This window comes from Octopus bimaculoides, chromosome 1, assembly GCF_046866305.1.
Source record: "Octopus bimaculoides isolate indiv1 chromosome 1, ASM4686630v1, whole genome shotgun sequence".
Classification (NCBI taxonomy): Eukaryota; Metazoa; Mollusca; class Cephalopoda; order Octopoda; family Octopodidae; genus Octopus; species Octopus bimaculoides.
The window spans coordinates 107606196-107627773 of NC_142928.1; the positions used below are offsets into that span (position 1 = coordinate 107606196).

At 32.8% G+C, this 21578-nt stretch overlaps 1 protein-coding gene across 37 annotated transcripts in view; it reads left to right on the top strand.

The window, feature by feature from the left end:
* Positions 1–21578, top strand: part of LOC106872289 (polypeptide N-acetylgalactosaminyltransferase 1) — a 524361-nt gene that overhangs the window by 248046 nt on the left and 254737 nt on the right. For 32 of the 37 annotated variants that reach the window (XM_089355787.1, XM_014919225.3, XM_014919227.3 and 29 more), the window contains one exon: positions 18165–18268. The exons of the other annotated variants lie outside the window; for them this stretch is intronic. The gene's annotated coding sequence lies outside the window, so the exon portion shown is untranslated. The remainder of the gene's footprint in view (positions 1–18164; positions 18269–21578) is intronic. 37 annotated transcript variants of the gene reach the window in all.

Sequence of the window (21578 nt, forward strand, 5' to 3'; positions counted from 1 at the left end):
AATGTTAATTTTTATTTGCACACAGACTTATAAATGTTCTCACTACACACTTATGCTGGAGGTGAGTTACATAGAGGTTGAAAATATTTTCTAGCCTATCAACTTTATCTTTAGAATATATATTTGCTATATACATTTACATTACATTTTAGGTGGTTAGACCTGTGATTGTTAATGGCTGCCTCATTCCTAGATTTAAACTGGTTGCCTTTATTTCTAAACTAAGAGTAGCAATATCTTTAAATCATTGGCTGCTGTCACATGTGCATGGTTTTTGTTTGTGCTTATGCTTGTGTATAGATTTGATGGATGAATGACTGTAAACATTTACTAGAAAGTGTTTACATCTATTTACATCTATTTCTTTGGCATGTCTAATACCATTTACCAACTAACAAAAAAACAATCAAGTGTGTACATACATCAACAAAAGACAAACCATACACATACACCAAGACACACTCACAAATAATCACATTCACAAAAATATACAACCGCATATTCACATATGCAAGCATTCTGAATTACTCTTTAATGTTCCTATATCAAACACACATACATACACACACATAATAGAAATGACAAGGCTGTTTAGAATAATTTATATCAACTGAAATGTATATGTCACTTGTGCTGCATGTTACTCAATAACATGTGTTATGTAAGTGTTAGGGTTGAGAAGCAGAAAAAACTCAATATTATTGCATAATCGCTTTCATTTTAGATTCACCATCACAATTTTAGTTTCCTTCACTTCCTGTCTACCACTTCTCTCTTTATTACTAATATTGTCTCTCTTACTTTTCCCATTTCTTTTTCCTTCTTCCTCTCTAACTCTTCCTGCCTGATTCCTTCACTGGCTTCTTCAGTTTCTTGGTCTTCTTTCCCTTCTTCCCCTCTTCCTTTTCTCAGTCCTGTTTCTTGCTCCCATCTCTCTCATTTAACTTTTCTATTTTCATTCTCTTACTCTATCATTCAATATCCTTCTCCTTCTTGTTTTCTATTTTCTCTCCTTAGCATTACCCTTTTTTTCACACACACCAACTTATCTTTTGTATGCTATCTTCTTAAATATTTCTCTATCCTTTTTTCACTCTTCATCTTTGATATTTATGGTTGTATTTTATACACAGATGTATTACAAAACAAGTAATAGAATTTGCCAAAATGAAAACGATTAGTTCTTTTACCCTCTCTCCTCCACTTATCCTCTCTGCATTTATAATCCTTGGGTTAAGGCATATTGCTTTTTTTTTGCCCAACTTGCCTAACTGAAATACATATATAATATTCTCTTTCTCAGTATCATTGAGGTGTGAGTAGAAGTAAGAAAAGAGATCTATAAACTTAGTATTTGCTGACCCAAAACAAGTTAGATTAAATATCAGTTGGTGTTAGAAATTTTCAAAGAATATTTTTCTAGGAATTTGATGTGCTATCCAACACAGAATTCAGTTGTTACAAAGAAAGTGAGATTGAAGAGAATTACTTTCTTCATGAAGAATAGTGGCATTGCATCAGATTTTCCAATGAGTCTATAATTCTGAGACACATTAATCCTAATCTCCATAAAACAGAATATGGAATCACAAATGTAGGAACAAAACAGTAAAGTATTCACCATTCTCCCTGAGTCATGATACTATTATTACTAATAGCAAAGAATGTTTGATATCTGTTGCTAAAGGTGAAAGAAACAGGCTACGCTGAAATTCTAAAGAAAGCTGCAATGTTATTCATGGACAATCAAAACCCCGACCTTTTGCTGACAAGGTTTAACTGATTGTCATATATTCAGTGCTTCAGAGAATTGGATCATGGATAGCAATATAAAATTAATAGAACATTGGTAGGATTCCAATTCAGGAAAATGACCCAGTATAGCTTGTCAGTCAAACAATGAAGTGCAGGCTTTTACTGCTGAGCTTATTGTACAATATGTTAATTTGAAGTGTTCTTTGATTGGTTGATTTTCTAATTAGGATAACCATTATCATTTTAGCACCCATTTTTCCATATCATTGTACATTTGATTGTGACTGTAATACAACAAAATGCACATCAAGCTTGTGTTATCACATCTTTGAGGTTTACTATTCTGTCTTAACCACTTCTTGGAGCTTTAAAATAAACTGCCTATCATAAAATTCTGACACATTTTCATTCAAAATGCATTGTTTATTCATCCATAATGTGTAGATATAATAATTGTGACCCTTCTTTTATCATCATCATTTAACGTCTATTGTCCTTGCTGGCATGGTTTTGGATAGTTTGACCAAGGTTGGTAAGTTGAGAGGCTGTGTCAGACAACATATGTACCAATGTTTTTTGCTTTTTTGACTGACTTGTGCATAGCAATTTTTGTAAAGTAACGTTGATAAAGTATTATTCCATATGAAAGATATTATAATTACAAATCAATTAAATAAAAATAGCAGTTCGTAGCTTCAAGTCAAGACAAGCTTCTAAGTTAAATTTTCAATATATATTTTAAATACTTCTGATCTTTTATACTTTTGAAACAGGTTTCCAGTTTTTTTTACCTCAATCAAATGGAATAAGGAATTATATAATTTATCTTACTTTTTATGTTCTTTTTCCTTTTTGCTTGAAGATTTTAATGAAGGCTTTAAATGTTAGCTAATTCATTAATTTTACATTTACATGCTAATTAGTACATCAGAAACATCAAATAAAATAATGTAGTTTAACCTAATTAGGTTAAATATATTTCTGGCTTCATGAAGTCCTTTTTTTTAATTACATAATCACTATAATGAAATATATTATTCAAATTTAAATAGCATTCTTGCTATACAAAATTAAATTTACAGCATTTTAAAAAAATTCTCACCTGACTTCATTAAAATTCTTATGATAATTGTCATGAATCCCCTTAAAAGATCCTTTCAGTTCTTTTGAAACTGCATTTCTTGACTTTTAGAATTACATGCATGTAAGAAGCTGATTCTTTAGGTTTTGAAAAAAAAAAAAAAAATGAATTATGTGCATCTGCATGTGTAAAGGCTGCATATTTCAATCTAGTATAATATAGCTAGTTGTCAGATGTTCACTGCTGAAAGAAGGACAATTCATTTCAAGAATATGTTAGGCAACAGTGTGTGTGTGTGTGTATTCCATTTTAAAATTTGCTTGATAAAGACTAGAAAAAGAAAGCACTGAAGATTTATGGGTTTATGCATTTTTCTTTAATAAAATGTGATGTATTTATTTGTACATATGATTTTGAAAGATATTCTCACTAGGAAATTTATTGATAAATATAATAAAAATAAATAAAAAGTAAATAATTTTTTTCTTTGCAAATAGATTTATATCTACACTACAAAGCTGACGATGATGTTGATGGTGATAAAATGTAATATCGAAAATCCAAAACCTATTGACTGCTTTCTCCCATAATTTTCATATGGATATGCAATGATTCTCCTTTATTTTTCATTTTTAATGTATGTTTTATGTATGTTCAGTAATGATACACCTTTGGTATCTTTGATGGCATGATGGAATTGATTAATCTCATATTCCAGTGTATCGGGGTTAAACTAATTTACTCCTGGTCTTCTTTACTGACAGTTTCTTGATTCATGGAGATTGAGCTTGTCTCATCTATCCTGTCTAACTATTTATTGTAGAATGAAGAGATGTTTAATATATGAAATCATCATGTCATTTAGTATCTAAAAATTGTTACTTCCATGCATACATGTTCAGCATAACACTGCTAGCCCTACCATTGCAACAGTACAAAGATACAATGAACATTTTGAGTAATTGTGTACTATGAATTGAAGATATAAATGAATGACTCCTCTTTAATGCTGAAAACTATTGTTTCTTTGTTTTTTATTAATTTTTTGTGAAAATTTTGCCACTGAAATGTTGGTCTCTTTTGACTGAGCATGTGGTTAAAGATTTGTGGGTTTGTGTTGATGTCAGTTTGAATTCTCTGATGGATTTTTTTTACCACCAACTCTGGAAGGATGAAAGGTATACATAAACTGAACAAATTTTGAGTGCGGAACAGTGTGATGCTATACAACAAGCATACAAAATGGTGAATTACATTGTGTAATATTTTTTTGTCTATGAAACTATGCAGATTCTCAAACTGAAGTTTACATTATGAATTTTTGTTCTTACTCAAGTAGATGTGACATCTTTGTACAGAAATATGGAGTTTTAATTACTGTTTAAATATCTAATTTACCTTTGTAATTACTCAAATATTCAGTCTGCTCTATTTCAACATGTTGATTATATAATATTAGAGAAACCCATCCATTAAATTTTGTTTGAACTTATCTTTATTAGCATATATAAGGTTGTTGCTTACTGCTTGATAGCATTAATCAGGTAATCATGGGAGAGTAACATGGCACTATTGTTTTTCTTAAATATTTATTCAAAACTTTAGTTCTCTAATTAATGCCAGAAATTGCACTGTTTAAATGTAATATTTATGTTAGATTAAGTAATAGTTATTTAATATGATTGCTTTTGCCTTTAAATAAATAATATTGCTAATATATGTACATTATATTGCTTTGAATGTGTATTTGATTTCATAGAATATTTTTACAAAACAATCTTTATTCAGTTTTATTAAATTGTTCAGTTTTCAATATCAGTTTATTTATTGACAAAAAAATTTCGTCATCCTTGCTATGTTTCCTCGTGATCATGTAATGGAAGCTTGTGTGAATTTTGTGAATCTATTTCAATCTTCTGATAGTTGTTGTTTAGTCCTGAATCAGCTTTCACTGAGTAAAGCTATGATCAAAAGTTTTCCACTCACGGCCATCCTCTCTTTTTCTCAAATAATAGATATGTAGAGTTGCCTTATCCAAAGTATCTTCTCTCTTTTAGGACTCAGTGTGTAAGGGAAATAGGGTTAATAATTTTAGCTGGCTTGTTCTTATGATTGTAATAGAATTATATGCTTGGTGTTCGGTACTGTTACACCTATCTGAATTGTATGTATATGAAACTCATATCATGTATAACTTAGCTGTATAGATAGAAAATTAACTAAGGAACACTTGTTTGTAAGCATTGGCAGATATGGAATATATATATATATATCTCCTCTTTGTGATGTCTAATATTGCACTTCAGGAAAAAGACAGAAATCAGCAGTAAGATGCTTCATATGATATTGCAGTAATTCTTTAAACATTTATGAACATAAAAGGATGACATATCTCTACTTTAAGTAGACACAGGTGATGTTCTATAAGATTTATTGGTTTGTGGTAAATGGAAGCTGATCATCTATTTATTGTATCCTTCCTGTGCGGGGTGTGGGGACCAGGCCATGTCAAATGTTATTCTTCCTTGTAGCAGTTATAACATATACTTTACCCAGCCGTTGCTGCAGCTCAAAATGTCAGAAAGCTGATAATGATAATTGATTGAAATCTTTGTGTTTAAGATATTAGATGCTAAATGCCTAATTATTGGCATAGGCCAATTAATACTCAGCAACAACAATAATTTCTACATAGTAACTGCAAGATCTAATTATTGTTTATCTGGTAATAATATTCAATAAGTTGTCACATGTATACTTTGAAATAATAAGTGGCTCCCCCTACACTTGAACTCAATAGATTAAAAACTGTTCGAGAAGAATTTTTTTTATTAGTAGCACTTGAAATATTCAGCTGTGACCAAAAGTCAATATAAATTGATTATATCTTGTTTGTCTTCTAAAACAGAATATTAAGATTGAACAGCTGTTCTCCTGAAAATATTTGCACTTCTTCAATTCTAGTTGTGTAGCCCAAGGTCAACCATGATCAAATACACTCATGATCAAAGTCATGTTTTCTTTTGTAAGGCATAGTGTATTTTAAGTTATATTACCTAATTTGTCTGAGAAAGATTTAGTTACAATTCCTAACAGTTTGAGTTACCATGTAAAGGTTCCCTCCTTAGTTTAGTTTTTCATTTCATAAAACGATTCAGCAACTAGACAAAATATATTTTCCCTCTTTCTTCCTGGACCCTATCTAACTCTTTTGTTTTTCCTCTCTGTTAAGTATAAATACTGATAAGTAATTCAATCAATTCTAAAATTGTCAACCATTGTCACTATGGTTAGTGGCAATGATTATATGCTTTAGAAATCATTTTTCTGAAATCCCATACCTGCATAAAAATCATGGGACATTCGTCTTGCTAAGCTGCACTTCTGCATTCCTCTCTCTCTCCCCTTCAGTGAATTTAGTATTGTGAATGCTTGGCTGAGAAGCTTGCTTCACTACCACGTAGTTTCAGGTTCAGTCCCATTACATTATTTATTATCATGACCAGGTACCAACCCAGACTGCAACAACAACGTCCACTTGCCACATTTCTTGGTCAAACATCATTGCCTCGAGTTCTTTGATACATTCCAGGCCAGTGTTGTGATCAACTTGTTCATATAAGTGTGATGGTATTTTCCTCTTCTTACATCGCCATATGGATTCCAAAAGACTAATTTGGATGCTTCCATTCCAGGATGACTCATGCAGTAACCAAATAGTCACAGCCATCTTTGCCTGATCTTCTTGCTAACTTTCAACTTGTCATCTGTTGCTGCCATTTCACATTTAGGACCATTTGTAGCATCCTTGTGTAGCAGCTATCTAGCCCATTTGATAATTTCTTTGTCAGTGTCCATATTTTATGCCATATAATAGCACTGATTCGACAGTTGCAATGAACAGCTTGATTTTGATTTGCATTGGCAGTTTGGAGTTCCTGACCTTCTACTACAGCCTTGGGCTGATCAAAACCTTGTAAGCTGATTTGGTTGACAGAAATTGAAAGAAACCCTTTGTGTGTGTGTGCCCTTATTTTGACGTCACATTATAGTTGTAAATAGGCATCATCATCATCAAATAAGCGATGTTGTTCATGGCCATGGAAAAATATTAAAGGTAATGATGATGATGATTATCACTGACACACCTATCACAAATATCTCTATCGTCAATACCTGTATTGCTTATCTTGCTTATCTCTCAATCACTTTCTTCCTACCCTATTCTTTTTTATTGCCCTCTCATCTTAGTTCCTCTGTTCTTACCATCACATTATTAGTTCCCTCTCTCAGTCATCCTGGATATTCTTCTGTCACTGTTGTTCTCATATATTCAACTTCTAAGCAAGTAAAGATTCTGTAATCCTACGGGGTACAAAGTAACCCTACTTTTGGTGATGCCACCATAAAGTTGCTGCCAAGCAGCTTTATACTGACATCACCAAAAGTGATTGGGGTCAAAAAGACTCTTTGGTCTTGTCAAAGGCATGACAATCTCTCTAGTACTGAATGTAATAATTTTTTTTTTAAGTGGAAGAAAAGATTAAAAAAAAAGCACTTAGTACATTCTATGAAGTGATTGGTATTTGATAGGGCATCCTGCAAAAGAAATCATGCCAAAACTGAGAAGGAGTGCTTTAATTCTAATAAGAACTGATTCAGAGGCTATTGAACCATCCAGCCTATGCCTGCATGAAAAAAGAACATAATAGAATAATGATGGATGATATTTCTGTAAGGCATCATCCTTTTGTTTTCCTCACCCACTACAAGAGAGTCTTATATTATATATTTTTCAATCTGTTCTGCAAACAATCTATTTCAAAAAGCTTGTACACTTGTCTATAACATACAATGATTTCAAAATGTAACAGTGAGCTGTCTAGAAAATGTAACATTAAATATATAAACATATTTTCTCCATCTACATTTCTCTCAAATAAGAAATTGATTTGCTAACTATATAGTTTATTATATAATTTATTCATTTTATGAGGATTACTGATGTTTTTATGTTTTTATGGCCAGTAAATTTAGTTTACAAGTTGTTGTAAATAGCTGGTCAAAAACATCTACTCTAACAACTGTGTTAAGCTATAGAATATATGTGTATGTTTATATATATATAAATCTGCTTGTAAACTTTGTAATTATATCTAGTTACAGTGTGTATTTTCAGTATGAACACACAAAGTATTGAGGGTCAAAATAATGATGTGTACATTCATTACTGATATGTTCCTGCACACAATAACAAATACTGGCTGCAAGAGAACTTCTCTCAGAGAACAAATTCTCCCTATATACTTTGTGCTATAAAGACATGCCAGCTTTAAGTGATATCTGTGGGCTATCAGACACAATCAGTTTCACTTTCTCAGTGTTAGATACTTCCTTTGTTATCCGAAATCTGACAGGAACTTAGGTTCCTAAAGAGAAACAGCAAACATCTGCTAGTATTTGTTTGTTGCTTGCCAATCTGGAATTAATTTGGTATACTCACACAAAGTAACAAGGATCAAAATAATGATGTGTACATTTCTATTTTACATTTATTTTGTGTTGGCAATATCAAAGACATTATGACCCAACTGAACAACTGGTTCAGAGCAGTTAACAGTAGCCATCTCTTCAAGAGGTTTAAAGTGGATGTGTTTCCAATACAGTATGATATCCAAACAACAGTGACCTATACTCCATGACTCATAAGGAATTAAAGGAGAAATTGTGTTCCACTTAAAAATTCCATTGATGGTAAAAGACTTTAAAGCCACTGACCCTTTAGTGTTCACACCAAAAATAATTTCCCTTTATTTGTTTGAACTGGCCAAATCCAGCCATACAGATATGACTGGATTTGGCACTACTTTATGTTGTCTCAGTGCTGAATGAAGAAGCTAGTGTTTTGACACTTAAAAATGACTACAGATATGATTATTTGAACAAACAAGAAAGTTCTAGCAAAAAAAAAAAAAATTTTAACAGTATTTTGTGGCATAGAAGCTCATAAATTTATTCTGTATGAATGCTTCCTCTACAAAATCACTAAAAAAATAAACAAATCACATTATTGAATTCTTGTAGCTTTTAGATAGTGCAAGATAAAGCTTTTCAAGTAAAAATACCATGAAATTTTTAAGACTTCTTGGTTTTTTCAATGTTTGAAGAGAAGTGTATATCTTAGTCTTTAACAATATGGCAATTATAACTTTGAAGGTTTTACTCTTAATGATGTACAAAATATAAACAAAAACAAGAGTGATACGTCTTTGGACAAATCTGATATTGATATATATGAATTTTCGTCACACAAGGAAAATTTCGATAATGAAAGTGATGAAAATAATATTGAAAACAGTACGGCAGCATGGTTGAAGATTACTACATCAACCACAATTCCTGATTTCTCAGAAAAGACTAGTCCACAACACAAACTACCCCTCAATGCTCAACCATTGGACTATTTATTTTTACCAGAAAGTTTTTATGAGGAAACAAATAAATATGCTCAACACATAATTTCTATTCACGGAAGACCCAATCCACTATGGAAGCCAACTGATACTGCTGAAATGCAAGCTTTTTTTACTATAAACATTCTGTTTGGCATCAAGCAGCTTCCTCAACTGTGGAACTACTGGACTTCTGATATAAGGTATGGTGATCCATATATCTCCAGCATTATGTCAAACTATTGTATTTAGGAGTTGGCTGTAATTTACTTATTGAATTTGTTTACCGATACGGTTGTACATAGGGTAAATGTGTTTGAAAGTTGTGGTTTCTTTGTTTCCAAAACAACACTTATTTTAGTGCTGTTGACACTGCCAGATTGAATGGCACCACCTAGGTGTTGAAACCATAATGATATCTGTGGGGCAGCTGGATGATGGAGGTATGTTGGATTGTTAGTATGGCTGTTTTTGTATATGTTGAATAGTATTATTGGATTGTTGGTATGGCTGTTTTTGTATATGTGGAATAGTATTATAACACATCCTTTTGATATATTTCTTTCATTTTATTACAAATAATATGTGAAAGTGAGAAATTCACATCAATTTTCAGTATGTTACACACCCGTATTCACCTTTGCCTCACCTGTTGATGAGCTTTTTTTTATTAGATACATAGAGTACATAGCCACTGGTTGTACTTTATTTTCTATGAAAATGTTTGAATGGAATATAAAAAAAGAATAAAATCTACTGCCAATTATACCTGTATTTTAATTAATTCAAATTAATGTACCTCATCTTGAAAAGTGGCAAAATTGTTGGCAGTTGACATCTGGGATAATTTTAGTTACAAATCAAACAGGTAAGATGCATTAAGAATTTCAATTTTAGTGTTTATCCATAATGTTATTGTTTTTACAGCTGTTATTTAAATTTACCTGTCCATAAAAGTCAAATTTAATCAGAAAGATAGTTAAAATTACATGACTATAAACCACTGGTATATAAGCACCCACTGACAAAATTTCAAATCTGTATGCTAAAAATTAACAAAGTTGCAAGCAAATATTGTGGACACCCCTCTTGAACCTGAATAATTCAAACTAACATGAAGAAATAAGCATTACATTTGACAGATTAATCTGAACACTAAAGGGCTAAGGTTAGAGCTGTCAGTACATTGCTTCTATTTTGGGTTGAAAAAGTTAGACACATACATAAGATGATAAAAGGTGACAAGAAGTGAAAGCTCCAGGAAGCTGTGAAGGAAGCAGAGCATACTGGAATCACTAGGGGATTGTTGTGGTAGTCTGTCATGGATGGTTAGGATTTGGTAATTGTAGCATCAGGAGTTTAAAGCAGTGCCAATGCTGGGAGAAAGACTAAGTTTATAGTGCCGAGGGGCTGAGAAGCAACAGAGGAATATCGCTGCATAACTGAAGAAAGGCAAATACCTAGACTTGGTTAATGAGGCTCTTTCCAAAGGGCGGCATGTAATCTCATTCACCAAGGAAATTGGATGTCATTGTTTCCCTGCAAGATCAATGTGCTATTTCTTACACAAGATTGATTTGGAACTCAAAGACCTGGAGGAAACCATGGCAACTGAGATCAGCTTGAGGTGGTTGTGGCTGACAAGAGACTATAGATGCTTTCCTTGTGTAAGCAAAGGCCTATTCAGTTCTTGTTGCCCCACTCAGACAAAGCATATAGGCTAATAGGCAAAGTACTTGTAACACTGAAATGCCTACTAAAGATGCCAAAAGGTTCCAGACATTGTGATATCTTCAGTCAATATCAGAAGGGCTTTCAACATCTTTGTATCTCCTGCTGTTTCACTTATGTGTCTAAATTTAATCATGTCATGTTATAGTATATATCTGTGCCATATAATAACAATGTGAAGTAAAAACAAGTTTCTTCTCATAAATATTACAATTGTGTGAAATTAAAAATATCCTGAAAACTATTAAGATATGGTTTCGTATTTTTATTATTTAATAGTAAACTTCCTCAACTGTCTCAACAATTGGCATAAGGTAGAAGATTGTAAATTACTTTCCAAATAGTGTTCTTTGTTTTCTGTCCTCAAGATAGAATATATGTTGATGTACCTCTTTTAAAAGTAACAGCTACCAACACTGGCAGATTTCTACTATATAATGCAGTATTTGATGTTGAAAGTATTTTTTCTGTGTTTGATTGTTGGAATGAAACAGCAAAGACAATGATCGTATTTAGATAAATAATATTTGTGTGTGTATGTGTGTGTCGTCTAATTTTGTATCAATCATAGTAGTTATCCAGAAATATGTCTTCCTTCAGTTGATAAGCTGCTCCTATCATAAACATCATCTTGCTGGAAATATATCAAAGGAATGAAGAACAATAGTGTTTCATGACTTCCTTTTCATCATAGACAGATTTTTCTCATAGCTCAAGAAGGGTGAAACAAAAGTATCGTAATATTTTGCTGAAAGTACAAACATTGTTACAAAGTATCATCAAAAGGATGTTCTCGAATCTCTTCTGATCGGACATTTTATTCTACAGCAGTGAAATATAGAAATTGATTTTTAGTTTCCAGGAGTTTTAGCAGTTCTATATCCTTCTCTCCACCTTATTTAGTAGTAGGATTTGATACATAGAACATATTAGAATAGATTTACTGAAGCATCATTTCAGTTAATAATGCTTTGACAACCTTGTTCATTATTAGTTACAAGTGATGACTGAGGGAAAGTAAATTCTTGTGTGGGCGGTTTTGCATACAAAGATAGTTATTCTTATATCATCTATACCAGATGGCAATCTTTAAACTATAGGGTTTCGAAATAATTTAAAGAATTTGACTTCAAATTTTGTTGCTAATGTGAATTTTGCTAAATGCCTATGAGCAGACACAAACTCATCAGATGGAAATGTATGACTGCTAATATATATATATATATACCCACTTTTTTTCCATCAAGGGCTTATATGCCTCAATATTAGAGTCTTTTCTTTAGCCAATACACAGTGAACACATAAGCTTTAAGCTTGTAACTATTATTATTTACAGAATTTTTTGCTAGTAACACTTTTCTTCATTTAACGCTGAATATGCACAGGTTTGTTTGTTTACACAACACTATAAAATTATAGTTCTTAAATCTAACAGGGAAGAAGTGAGTGGGTAGTTTGGTGCAATCAGTTAGCACACTTATCCTAATATAAGAGCTGTGGATTCGTTTCCCACACATACTAATAACCACCTTTTTCTGTTGAGGGCTTATATGCTTCCATATTAGACTATTTTCTTTCGCGAATACATGGTGAATGCCTATAAGCTTTAAGCTTATATTGGGTCATCCCATAAATAATGAGGTTTTTTCAATTGCATGAACTAAAAGTCAGAGGTAGATGGGATAAACTATCTGCATCAACTTGCTATAAAAGCAGGTAGTAATTTTACCTTGTACTTATTCTTATTGCAAGTTTTGAAGAGTACAGTTCGATTTTAATAGTTATTTTTATAAAACTGTAATGGAAGTGAGTATATTTGGCATATTTTACTTTATGAGTTCAATAAAGGCAACAACACAAGTGTGAGGAATGCAGTATATGGGGATCAGACAATAAATGTAAGCCAGTGTCAATGGTGGTTCCAGAAATTCTGAGCTGGAAACTACGGCCTAGAAGACAAGCCTTGTCCTGGAAGATCTGTAGAGCTCGACAAGGACATCTTGCAAACCCTGATGGAACAAAATCCCATCATAACTGTTGAGGAACTAGCAGAGAAGCGTGGATTTGGTTATTCAACCATTCATCAACACCTGCATGCTATGGGAAAAGTCAGCAAATTGGGTCAGTGGGCTCCTCACAAACTTTCCAAGTCTAATCGTGCTCCAGAGAGTGAATACGTGCTCTTCTTTTCTGTCACATCTCACGAATGAACCTTTTTTGAACTGAATAATGACTGGTGATGAGAAATGGGTTCTCTATAAAAATACTGAAGACAGTGGGTAAGGAAAGGAGAAACACTAGCTAAAGAAGGTCTTCACCCACGTAAGGTGTTGTTATCTGTTTGGTTGGATATGGAAGGTTTAGTCCACTTTGAACTTTTAAAGCCAAACCATATGATAACAAAGATCTACTGTGAGCAGCTTGAGTAGCTTAAGTCAGTGCAAGAAGAAAAAATGACCATCTTTGATTTCAAGACAGTGTTCTTCCATCAGGATAATGCTCAATCAGATACTGTGAGGATGACATTCCAAATACTGGAGCAGTTTGAATGGGAAACAATGCCCCACCATATTCATTGGACATTGCCCTATCTGATTATCATTTATTCCGCAGTCTTCAGAATTATTTGGATGGAAAACATGAATTCTGTAGACAAGGTCAGAACAGTACAGAAGGAGTATTTTTCATCAAAGACAAGGGAATTTTGTAAGTGGGGCCTTGCAAGTCTACCAGATAGATGAAAATGCATTGTAGAAAATGAAGGAGAATATGTTTTAGATCAAAAAAGAACTTTGTTTATCTGAATTTTGAAGAATAAAAAAGGAGTATAAAAAAAAAACGCATTATTTATGGGATGACCCAATAATAATTATTTTTATTGCCATATTGATGTGGCAATGTGCTGTACGTGATAGGACACATCAAGCTAAGTAAAATTGTTGTCTTCTACACAAACAGACTTGTCCTTTCAGGTACCAGGGCCACTTAAAAAACACCCATGGCACTTAAAAAGCGCCTGTGCCAGTGCTGCGTAGCACACTTGTAACAGTGACACGTAAAAAGCACGCAACACACTCTGTTAAGTGGTCAGTTTTAGAAAGGGAATCCAGCCATAGAAATCATGGCACAACAGACAGTTGGAGTCCATACAGTTCCCTGCTAGCCAACTCCATGTCAAACTGTCCAACCCATGCCAGTATGAAAAATGGACATTAAATGATGATGATGATGATATATTTATATAATATAGTATAGTATAATATAATATAAAGTAAGAATAGCACTTGTCTAATGAGATTTATTAACTAGTTCTTTATACTTAGAAACAACACCCTTCATGTGTTGCCTTAATTTCAGTCTTCTGTAATTTTACGTTTTCACTGCTGAAATTGTTACATTAGTAGTAACCAAATTCAACAATGTGATGACTGTACACAACAGAAAATTATATTGAAATTTTCATACTTAATTTCATTTTTTTTTTCCTTCTAATTGTGTAAATTGTTTCAATTGTTTTGCCAGACAAAATTGTATCTTTTTAATTTATTTTTGCCTCTAACTGAATTTCTCTTTTGTATATGTGCATGTATGTATCTAATCTCACAAAAACACGTATACATAGATACAAATCACCAGCTGTGTAAATGTATATACACTCTTCAACTGTCATCCATTAATCATATTTTTAACACAGCAAGTCTAAAACAGATATTCTCTCAGGACAAATACCCCAGTAACTGGCCTATCAAAAGTGTATGCATATTATGACTTAGAGATGATTTAAAAAAAATTAAATGTTGCCTCAATTGCATATACCAGAGTTTTAATCCGTTAAGCAGTTATTTGCTACATCAGTGAATGTTATATCAGAGGCATGTGGGTGGCTCAAATAGACTGAAATGTATCTAGCTGCTGGGCTGCATTTTCATCTATCACTGATATTTATTGTAGCAGATGAGATTACCTTTTGGTATTGATACTGCTTCCATCACCAATAATTAATTTTTAACAAATCCGCTGGCTTTTTGTGACAGCAGTGTTTAAAATGATGAAGGTATTCTATATATCATAACTGTAAGATTTGCCCACTATACAGTGACCAAATGCTTCCCACTGATGATTTCCAATAGAATGAAATCATGTGATATGGGAATTCCAGTGCTCATGATAGACGGTTCTCATCTGCTTTGATCTGTGTGTGCTTTTATGCACCAAGCGCCTATAGGAGTGACTCCCTCAAGGCTAATAACACAGCATCCAATGTTCAAACAAGACATCCATGTTAAGTTGTATATAAAGATTATTGTTTGGTATTAATGCTGCTTCCATTGCTAATAATTTATTTATATATATATATATATATATATATATATATATAAATATAAAGAGAGAGAGAGGTGCAGGCATGGGTGTGTGGTAAGAAGTTTATTTCCAACCAACATGGTTCTGGGTTTAGTCCCACTGTGTGACACCTTGGTTGTCTTCTATTATAGCCCCAGGCTGACCTAAGCCTTGTGAACAGATTTGATAGATACAAACTGAAAGAAGCCCGTCGTGTGTGAATTTGTGTCTGTGTTTGCTCACCTACTCCCCACCACCACCACTTCACAACCAGTGTTGGTGTGTTTACGCCCCAGTGATTTAGCAGTTTTGCGAAAGAAACTGATACACTAAAAAAAAATAAAATAAAAAGTACTGGTGTCAATTTGTTCAACTGAAATTCTTCAAGGCCAGCATGGCCACAGTTTAATGGCTGAAACAAGTGAAAAAAAATAGACACACACACACGGGTGCATGTGCACATATCTGTGTGTGTATAGAAGGACCCCCCCCTTCTTACATAAATGACCACCTAGAAAGCACCCTCTGGGGCACAAGTCTGGACAGGGTTGATTATGGAAGACTAGCAGCCACCCATGTATACTAGCCTCCCCTCTCCATGCCACCGAAGTTATCCAAGGCAAAGGTAAAGGCCAACACAGCTTGGCACCAGTGACGTCACAACTCATTTCTACAGGTGAGTGAACTGGAGCATTGTGGAATAAAGTGTCTTGCTCAAGACAAAAACACATATATGTATGAGAATATGTGTGTGTGTGTATGTGTCTATGTTTCTACATGTACACGACATATACATATAATCACTCCTATTTGCAAGAAACTTGAAATAATGACACAATGAACCATCAGCTTCAAATGAGTAATTAAAATGTATGACATGTACTTACTTTTACTTATGTGTGTTCACACACACACACACACACACACACACACACACACACTGCACATTTTTATAGGTATTGATTATACACGCACTCACTAAAATTTTCATGCATTTCAATAACAATTTCATTAATGTCTACTGTAGCTTGACTAAAGTCTATTTATGAAAACTGTAATACACTTCTATTACAAGAAGCAATATTGTAACTCTAAACTCCCTTTTGTAACTCTTAACATATCGAACAAATACAAGAGGTAAACTGTAAAAATGCTAGCAATCTTGTTTCGATTTTGTTTTATTTTTGTTTGTAGATTGTATCTAAATTCATTCCAAAATTGATTGAATGCCAATTTCCTTTTATGATATCGTCCATTCTATTTTTGCTCTGACCTATATTCTTAGGCCCATCATTTTACATTGTGTTATTCAGTTCAGAGAGTGGTGATTTCTTAAGTCGAATGAAAGCATATTTTCATAAAATTACATGAAGATATGCTTTCATTGATTATAATCAATCTGTTACTTGTTTGCTTTAGACAGTGTACTTGTCTTTGTCTTTTGTCAGTACATTTTGAAACTCTTGCCTATGTCAAAGATAAGTCAATAGAAATAAATAGCTTTTAGTTAAGCTGAACTAAATTTGGTTGTCTGAAGATGTAAAAAAGACATCAATTTTATAAACATGTTAACATTTTAGTAATTTGTTTTTATAAGAATTAAAAACGTTTTTTTTTTTTCAGTATTATGCTATTCATTTGCATTGTTTTGTGCTGTTATAATTTGTTGCTGATGAAATCCTTTATTAATTCACTTTTCTCCTGTTTCATTGGCTTTTCTTTGTCATCACTTATGTAAATGTTTCAAAATGCTCTGACATAGGATGAAGAAAAGTACACCTCATTAAATTGAGAATTACTAAGTATAATATCCCATAGCTTACTTGGTTATTAAGCCTGTGTGATTCAATAGTTGATACACAAAGGCGATTTATCATTTATTATTAATAAGCAATTTAATATCACACAAAGTGATGCTGGGGAATTTTGTAATTTATTAGGACTTCATACTCATACAGTGTGTGTGTGTGGAAAGAGAGAGGGAGGAGTGCTGCACGCACGGCCATGTGATTAAGTAGTTTGTGTTGGAATCTCATGGTCGAGAGTTGATTCCCATGGCATGGACACTGGTGTGTTCTACCGTAGCTACCAGATGACCAATGCCCCATGATGTAATTTGGTACACAGAAACTGGTAAATGTTCATCATGTATATATGTGCATGTGCATACCCAAAACAATGAAATAGTGCCAGTAGTGCACTGAAGTTCATCTCCTATATCTTTCTACTTCAAATTTGATGCATTGTACTAATGTGAGAAGTCAGTATGACTTGTATCAACGGTTTATTCTTGATATATATCTGATGAATAGTAATTTCTTTCTTGTCATTGATGAATTTCATTACTTATTTATTCATTTATTTATTTATTTATTTTTTTTTTTTTTTTTTTTTTTTGTTCCTCTTTTCTGTGACTCATCAAACTGTTTGGATATCTATGTCATTTGTTTCTCTGAAATTGCTCTAAGTTTGATTTCATCTTCGCTTCCATTTTTGCCTGTTTGTGTTTATATATGCTTTACTCTTCACTATCATATTTCTTCAACTGTTAACATGGTTCTTGCCAAATTGATAGTAACATAAAATGTCAATCACTAGTTTGCTAAATGAATAGACTTGGCATAAGTATTAATGCACAGCAGTAGTGTGACAATCAACAGTATTCTTTGTGATGACTAGGAATTCATTTATATATTAAGGAAGCAAGAAAATTGTTCCCTGTCTTATTATCACAATGCTGAATTAACAGTTAATTTTATGGTGCCTAACCAACTATGCTTTCTTTTTCTATTTTTTCTTATTAGAAATCCTTCTGTGTTGAAAGATTCCAATTTAGTCAGCAGGAGACTGACAGAATGAATGAATTATCAGAATTGGTTGCCAGCTGTTAATTTTCATCATATAGATGGTAAGCATTGTTTAATATAGCATCTTTTGAAATCACCAGCTTGGATTTGATTTTTTACCTAAAGTCTGATTATAATTTGAAGATGAATAAGCTAATTAAACTGACTAGATAAAATGCAGGATATAGGGATTCTTTTTGTGTCGGTATTCATTTAAAAAATTTATTTTAAGTTTGTTTTAACTGATCATAGGCTTTCTCTACAAAAATTTACCTTATGCCTGATCATTATGTAGACTTTTGTAAATTATTAAATAGAGATATGCTCTTAATGGTGTGTCTGGGTTCCAAATACAACTTCCAGATGCTACTATTTTCTTTACTTATGCCTCTTATGTCAATAAAATCAGAAAATGTACACAATCTCAAATCCTATGTCAGCTGTCCTAATGTACAGAGTCAACATTACATGATAAGTTTTCCCCTATTTTTTGTATGAACATTTATTTAACATGTCTGAAATTTCAATATAATAAGAGATTACACACTTTTCTGTCTTGTTCAATCATGCCAGTAGAAGAATAGCCCTTTTAATCTTTTAGTCACTGAATCATCATTATCATCATCGTTTAACATCTGCCTTCCATGCTGGCATGGGTTGGACAGTTTGACAGGAGTCAGCCAGGTAGAAAACTACTCTAGGCTATTGTGTCTTCTTTGGCAGGGTTTTTACAGCTGGATGCCCTTCCAATGCCAACCACTTCACAGTGTGGACTGGATACTTTTTACATAGCACCAAGTAACTTGCAAGACAAGGAATTTTGAGAGGGGAGAGGGCATTGGAGGAGGTGAACTTGTGTCAGATGATGAAAAGTTAGAGTATGACAGAGAGGCAGAAACAGGTGTCTTGCTATAGAGGAGGTTACCCAGCCATAGAGAGAGAGAAAGAGAGGGGGAGAGAGAGGTAACAAGAATGAGGACAGAAACAGGTGTGCTGATGTAAAGGAGATACTTGGTTACCTATCCAGAGGGTAGAGGAAGAGAGAAAGTAATCAAGAATGAGTGCAGAAACGGATGTGTTACTGTAGAGGAAAATTAATTTTTAAAAGTTGGAAGCACTGACCAGGTTCTGAGACCTGGAGTGCACTGTCATGTACTGATATTTGCATGTAAATCATTGTAGTGTGTTCTTTGGCAAGATACTTTAACAACAAAAAGAAAAGTCATATCTACAAAATATTTAAAATCATACCATTTATCTTTGATTTGGAAGGGAAAGAATAAAATGAGATGTTGATGCCATAAAAATTTAGAACCTCTAGGACATGATATAATTTATTTTTGGAATAGAGTGCCTTGAAGCATATTAAGCTATAAATAATAACATGTAAATATTGGGTTAAAAAAAACCTTTCACTTGTAATAAAGTTTGTAAAATGGATAGAAATACGTGAAGGATTACTTTGGTCTAAATAGAATGCATCTCATGTTTACTGGAGATGTGGGTTCATATTTCACAAGCAGCCTTCCTCTTTTTCTATCCAAAAGAATATTTCAACTTAATATTTACATACTATTATTAATAGCTTTACTTGCTTCAAGAGTCACTATTCCAAAAATTAAAAATAAGATGTTAATATGCTTTGGTAATGGCAATATGATTAACTTGGACAAAACCATTTTAGATAATTATTTCTCAACAGTTTAAATCATATTGTACAGTATAACTGTGGGGAAAAAAAATCTTTTGTCACCACCTGAAGATATTTTTTATATTCCATTATAGTATTATAATAGTTTTGTAAATGTTGTTGTTTACTCGCAAAGTAGCCTCCACCACGAAGACCAGGTCATGACTATTGAATTTTTTTTTTAATGCCTTTCTTTCCATCTTTTTAAAATGGTAGGGTTGGCTTTAAGAGTGATTTTTCTGCTATTTCTAGAAGATTAAGTTCTTGTGCAGAGATCCCCTCACTGGCTCACGTATTTACTTTTTATTTTCATGGGTATCTTGACTGTAAACTAAAGTATCATTAAATTTTTATTTGTCATATTTCACTGGAGAAGGCAACAGGAGACCAATCCTTAAAATCTTGCTAAATGCTTTATTTAAAGAAGCATAAAGAAATGCCTCACTCACTATGTTGGTACTCCGTCGGTTACGACAACAAGGGTTCCAGTTGATCCGATCAACGGAACAGCCTGCTCGTGAAATTAATGTGCAAGTGGCTGAGCACTCCAAAGACATGTGTACCCTTAACGTAGTTCTCGGGGAGATTCGGCATGACACAGTATGACAAGGCTGGCCCTTTGAAATACAGGTACAACAGAAACGGGAAGAAAGAGTGAGAGAAAGTTGTGGTGAAAGAGTACAGTAGGGTTCGCCACCACCCCTTGCTGGAGCCTCGTGGAGCTTTAGGTGTTTTCACTCAATAAACACTAACAATGCCCGGTCTGAGAATCGAAACCGCAATCCTACGACCGCGAGTCTGCTACCCTAACCACTGGGCCATTGCGCCTCCACTGCTCACTCACTATAACACACAGCAAAGTAATTGTATTTAGTGTAACATTATTTATAAAATCAATGCTTCTGATCTTTGATGCTTTGGATAAAAAAAAAGAACGCTATGTTTATGGATCAAATACTAATAACTCCATCTCCTTTTGAATTTGCCAAGAGAAATTAGAAATTGTGGGGTTTATACATTATGTTGATACGCATAAATCACTTAGCATGATAAAAAAGTAAAGATTACCAACCAGCAGGAATAAATGCTTTCAATATAATTGTATGTGATATATTATCAGTTTTATTTTTACCTTGATAATATATCATTTAAGATTGAATCAACTTGATTTTCCAATATTTTCTTTCTGTTACTTACTATACTGATTTGAACAATATATATATATATATATATATATATATATATATATACATACACGTGTAGTACAATTTTTTTCTGAATTTTCAGATTTTTTAATATACTAGGCCACTTGGTTTTAAATTAAATTAATATTCAATTTATCACCCTATCTATATAAATAATAATTTATATATATATATATATATATATATATATATATATATATATATATATATAATACAGGGATTTCAGTCTTTGTCATGATTATTATCATGTTATATTGTGATTTAAATGTTCAAGTTCTGAGTTGATTCTGTTAACTTGTATGTACTGAAAAAATATATTGACATGAGTCAATTTTGTTAACTTTACATATATATATTTTCAAAAGCAGAATGAATTTGATGCCCAATTATTCCGAACAACTAGAACTATTGGTTTACATTAGTTTTTGATATTTTATATTTTTCAATTATCATTTCAAATTATCCTAGTTTTCGTAT